Raw genomic sequence first — 6,664 nt, 5'->3', positions numbered from 1 at the left:
AAAGTATATGGCTGATTCATGAATGTGCTTTTAAATCACTGAATTTTTCACACCTGTGTACTAATATTGATGAATGATCATAAGTTGAAAATGCATGCCAGTCATTTCTAATTAACATAGGTTAACACGCTTCCAATACCCATAAAAGGACATGTGCATACAGGAATCTCACACAGAAACAGAAAAGAGAAGTTGAGAAAGCCAGGAAAGATACAACGAAAATCTAAAGACAGTGAAGCAGTAAACTCCAAACTGAATAAGAATATTGAGTAGGTATGAATTGGAGAACATCAAATCAGCCGTTATATTTAGTATTGTCAATAATGGATATAAAATAAAACAAAAAGACACATGGGATGCTCTTATTCATTCAGTGAACATTGTATAAGGAGAAGGACGCACAACTGATGAAGTAAAAAGATGGTCTGATCTCAAATCTGAGGCAACAAAACAAACCCGGAAGAGAGAGGATGACCAGGGGAGGAGGACGGGCTGGCCCAGAGTTATCTGAGCTGGACCAGCGCATCGGGGCCATACATAGCACTTTCAGGTGTGCTGTCAGCTGAGTGTACCTCCCTGCACCCATGTCATTTCAACTTCCCTGAGTCTGATCTCAGATGAGGTGCTGGACAACCAATCGTTTACACAGATGGCCTCAACACTGGCCAGAATATCTGAGAGGCCCTTAAAGAAATCAACAGAAATTAGAAATAAAGATATGCCCTTAAACATGTTTGGTTTTTAAGTAATGTGTTTCCAGGTCCAGAGGCAGCAAAGCAGCCCTACATCATGATGCTCCCTCCACCTTACTTCACTGTTGGGATGATGTTTTCATGTTGGTACACAGTTCTCTTTTCATGCCATACGTAGCGCTGTGTGTTCTTCCTGAACAACTCCACTTTCATTGTGGACACTGACACCTGAGTGTTTATATGAGTCAAGGCAGCTCTAAACCACACCTCTATTCTCATTTCATTGACTGACTCCAGGTTTGCTAATGCCTGACTTCAGCTGAGTGACATCAGAACCCTGCTGTTGCTTTTTCCACCATCACTTTGTTTGTTTAATGGGTGTGTTCAATAAAGGCATGAAAGATCATGACTGTTTGTGTTTTATCAGCTTATAAATATTGTGTTTGTTGATATTTGTGACTTTGATGATGATCAGTTCACATTTCATGACCAATTTATGCAAAAAAAACAGGACAATGAAAACAGTGCCCTTCCTTTTTCTTGCAACAGTAACTGTAGAAGTGAAGAAAACTAAACCTGTGTCATCACTCAAATTTGCATAGTGCTCCTGAGTCTGCTTGGATTCTGTTCTTAACTAAGAACAAATCCCAAATAAGAAAACATTAGTGAAGGCCAGTATCAGGAAGTCATATTGTTGCATTGGTGGTACAGAGTGGCACAGTTTCAACACACTGAACTCATATCTGCAACCAAAGCATCTTGCTTTATTTATGTATATTAACTTAGATGTTTGTCACCTACCGCCAGCTGTGTTGTCATTTGGATTCTCAATGGCCTGCACTGGGGTGACAGCACCACGTCCTCTGGCTGAAGAATGAAACAGAACAGACCAGACCTCATTCTAAATACTCAGCATTTTTAGGCCCGACAAAATCTGACAAAGCAGGGTATAAATCAAACCCTTTACACAACACTGTCCAGCTATTGTGTTTTCTCACCTACCAGCATCTCTGTGGTCTCCTGTGTTCGCTCTAGCCATAACTGTGATGACAGTACCACTTCCTGTGGCTGAAGCATAAACAGGTATCTCTGCAGACACATTGCAGAAGTATTTCCCTGAGTCCTCTCTTGTGATATGTGTAAAGGTTAGTGTTGAACACATACACTGCTCCTTTTGTACAGAATTTTGACATTTGGTCTTTGAGCTGATACTCTCTGACCTGATTTCTGTTTGATGTTTCAGCCAGTTGATTGTCATTCTTTCAAATGTCTCTGTCCAGCAGCAGGCGATATGTGCTGACTCCCCCTCCTTCACTGACACATCAAGGGTCTGGCTCACAACAAGTGTGCCTGATGAAGCACCTGAAAAGAGCCATAGAGGTCAATGATTCATTGTACAGTTTATCATATGTGTGGCAGCCCTGGGCCGCATGTCAGTGGATGGTGATTTCCTGTTTGTTCGGCCTCTGCTGCCACCTCAGGGAACGATGAGCCTCCCCTGCTACAGAGGATATAAGGCTGGCTGCTCCTAGGATGTCTCTCTCTCTCTCTCTCTCTCACACACACACACACCATTTCAGTTCTCTATATGAAATTTTTCTGTGAACTCTGTAAGTGTTACCCTAGGGTCCCCAGTTCAGTTACCAGTTCAAACAAAATACACCACAGCCTTCTGAGAGAGAGAGGGGGAGAGAGAAACGCTGCAGTGGGGCTAGCTGCTGTTTCACTAGCTTCTTAGTATTTCTTAATCGGTTCCTCTGATAAAGCATGTTCCTGCAGTTTACTTTTCACACAGGACACATCCAGCACAGCAGCTGCAATGAGAAATAGAAACCTACTGTATGTGACTTTAATCATTAAAGTTAAACAAAGTTCACTTTGTGAGCACCAACAAAACTACACTTCTCATGAAAAATCTGCAAAAGCAGCAGCAGGTGATGAACTTTCTTCCATTTAATGATGCGTATTGTGCATCTATCTTACTGAAAACAGCTGCCTGCTGCTGCTGAGGGCAGCACAGCAGAAGTGTAATGTAGCCGTGCCATAAAACCAGCACTACTGTCATCCAAAGTGGCTTAAACACTTTGTTGTCATGCTCACAAACCTCTTTTACATCACACGCATTATTCATTAGTAACATACATTCCAGTCGCTTTTATTTCCAAAAATCTGTTACTGCTTTCATGTAAATCAAAAAGAAACAGTAACCTTAATATATACTGATTATCTGACAAAACTTTAAATGTCTTTTGCTTGGCAATTAACCTTTATATCTACAGTAGACAGTATACGTATATAAAACATAATGACTGCCCAGTAACACGTTTGCCTGTACCCATGTTTCTATCATTCTTTTTACTCATTTCTGTTTTGTTACATTAACATTATATTAGCTGTATATATGTTAAAATAAGTCAACAGTACAGTGTTTGAAATGCTCATACTTTGAGGTACTTATGCTGCTTTTTTGTATTTATATAAGCCATTTGAAACTTCCTAGAAAACTAGTTTGTTATTACACCTGAAAATCTAATTTCAAACATCCTTTCAGTTTTACCATAAGATCATGTGGCTTCTTCCGAGTCACATCTTTCTTTTTTAATATCCAAAATGTATCAATTGATTTTTGTCAGATTCACTGAAAAAAAAAGTTACGTTGACAAATATCGATTCACGCAGTTTTAACCTGAGGTGAATTATAATGTGATACTTACGAGATAAAAGGGAACAGAGACAGACCAGTAGCAGGCGGCTCAGTAAAAGCTTCATCCTTCCACTCTGATTTACAACTGAATACTGATACTCATCTGCTAGAGCGAAGTCCCTCACATCTAAAACACACATACGCACACACAAAACAAAACATACAAACAATACATAACAGAAATCATCTTCATTTTTAATGAGATGTGTTAATCACAGCAAAGTTTGTTCCTTCCTCTTCAGATGAGCTGAAGGCAGTGTTAGGGTTATTAAACAATAGACAAAGCAGATCGAGGCCACTTATGTGAATAATATAAGGGTCTTAATTATTATTATTCCTATTTTGTCTCTTTTTTCCACTCTTTGCTTCCTCATGACCATGATTTTGTAGATTTTTTTCTCTTCTCTCCTTTGCAGCATTTTTCAATGTCACGTACCAGTTTTGCACACTTTTCTACTTATAGGTTTCCTTCAGATCCACACCTTTTTACTCCATTTTTCTAAACTTTGCACAGTTTTTTTGGATTTCTATTTCACATCATTTTTCAGGGGCCTCCTCTTGTGACTTAGAACAACTACAACATTGTCCCATGGTTGTATAATTATTATTATTAGGTCCCTGACCTCTTCCTAGGGATTCCTTTTTAACATGCACACAGAGTTATTTATTACTCTAGTCTTCTCACATAGACTATGTACTGTATGTTTTTAAGTCTTTTCCTGACTCTTGGGAAGTCCTAAGTGGACACCCGGATCCCTAAGAGCAAATAGAATTCAACACCTTATTTACTGGGACCAAATAAGGTGACTGAGGTGACTCCTCCCGTCCAGGTTTGGACTTGATATCGTGCACGGTAGGAGTCCAGGAGTCCTGACTGAAAGTCTTCCACCCTGTCTCCACTAAGGAGATGGGGCAGTCATCTCAGTCACCTTATTTTACCATGTCCTTATTTGACCCATGATGATACTTAAAGTAATATATATTATGAATGTTTACCAAATAACAAAGCAATAAACTAAAACCACAGCACAGTTAGCTAACTCGCTAAGCTATTAGCTACCCCCACAAATAGCAGGATGAGGGCTCCCATGCTTCTTTATTCTGCAATACATAAAAAACAGGTCTCCCCACTACATTCTCTAGTCATCCAAGAGCAGTCAAACAAAGTTAGCATTTAGCAGTTAAAAGAGCCAGACATGTCTCTCAGGGGTGGGCGTGAGAGTGGATAATGGACTTACATTCATAAGGAGTATATTGTTGGAAACACAACTCCATATGAGTGATATTATTGCTCTGTATCTGCTGTGTGTGTAAGCTGGTAATCACTATAAGATTAATAAATTGGTGATTTGTCAATATTGTGTTTACAGCTTGAGGCTCCACTCCCAATTGGAAAAGAATTATTTAATGAAAGTTTAATGTTCGTGGTAAGGAGCCGTGTGGATATCACGACCCTGTCACAAAATAACATTTGACATTTTTGGTAAACAGCTGCTGTCAGCACCAACTTCACTGACAAATGCTGGATTACATGCATCATTTGCAATGAATCCCTTGTGTGTAGGCATACAATTTCTCTTTCAGCGTGGAAATGCCAGACTCCACCACTATCAAGAAAACCTATGTTGAGAGGGTAAAGTGCAGATTGTAAAATAAGTAAAATATGTTGATATATTCTGTATATATTATCAAATAAATGGATTTATATGCAGTACTTAGCCTACGTAAGTTAATAGGCCACTAGGCAAGGAATTTAAACACATAATTACAATATCAGTGGCAGTTCAGTGGTACACAGCCACATCACAGGGATTGTAACAGCAGCCTCTGAGCAATATAAGCCTCATTTTTTGGGACAAAAAATAAGCTGGTTTGTTGTCATATTATACAGCAGATCCTGTTTTAGAGACTGAAGTGTGCAGGTACACTCAGCATGCTTCATGTTACATTTTCTACGGGGTCTACCAAACGGAAGTAGCCTTGTGGCTCTGCTTTGGACTGTCAGTATGAAAAACAGGAAGACCCTAAACCACTAACTGCTAAATAGTGGGTCTTCAGACATGATAAGTAACATAGTTCTTGGTAGGTCTAAGGTGTGTGATATACAGGATCTAAACACTCAAACATACACCCTGTTCACAATGTTTGGCAGATCCCTCTGAACCCCACTGTGTTGTCAATTTGTGTCTTTTAGCTGTTTTAGAGCCAGAGCTAAAAACTAAAGAAACTCCCGGTGTAGCTACTTACTCCAGTCACTTAGCATTTAGTACATTTAGTGTGAGCACTGTGAGGTAGCACTGATTGTTGAGTACATCTTGTATATTTTTTGTAATTTATTCATGACTCTTTGCTTTCATGCAGCTTAAAAACCATTGATATGGATTCACAGTGTCTTTTATAAAGTTGACATAAAATGACATTTAATAAGCTATTCCTTATTTTCATATTTTTAATACTAAGAACATGATTTGTGTCATTCTTTGTAGATATGACATGTAGATTGTTAATAAGTGTTATACATATATTTAATAACATTTCCATATACATCCACACATACCTGTGCTTAAGCAGTGGTATTTAAAATTTGATGCCCGTATACAATACAAACTCCAATCAAATTTGAAGTGACTCAATACTGCACACTGACCAACTGAAGCTCATTATAATGATGTATAATTTATGACTTATATAATGTTTTTATATCTATGGAGCCAAATTAACTGACGCTGTATTATATATATGAAACTGTCAGAAAGTGTAATTAATTACCAGTTTTAATCTCTTTGTTATCAATTTATTTTTTAAAATATATCACAGTTTGCTTCTTTAATCATATCATGTTGTTGTTATAAGGCCTCAATTGTGCTGCTTTTATGTTCCTTATTTTCATAAATAAGCATAAACAAAATATGTGGCTATATGGGTGTGTATTACGTTTGTCTACCAAAAATTTTAATGTTAGGCAGTGCTAAATATACTGTAGGTTTGTACTGCTGCAGTACTAATGAGATGTGACCTTTTCACATATTCGTCACGGAATTTTAATAAAGGTTAAGACTGGGCACTGGAAAAGATCACAGATAAGCGTTTTTATTTCTTTTGAGTGAGTCACACAGGGTAGATGTTAACACCCCTACGCCTACTGCTTTCCTCTGTGTTCTGTCAAAGTCCATCTACAGGTGTTTAAAGTTGGTGTTCACATGTTGGTTCAGTAGTGAGGGGAAGTATTCCACAGGGAACATACTGTAAGAACACTTACTTTTGCCTC

Source organism: Monopterus albus, unplaced genomic scaffold (genome assembly GCF_001952655.1).
Source record: "Monopterus albus unplaced genomic scaffold, M_albus_1.0 scaffold173.1, whole genome shotgun sequence".
Classification (NCBI taxonomy): Eukaryota; Metazoa; Chordata; class Actinopteri; order Synbranchiformes; family Synbranchidae; genus Monopterus; species Monopterus albus.
Note: the sequence above shows the minus strand (reverse complement) of the source record.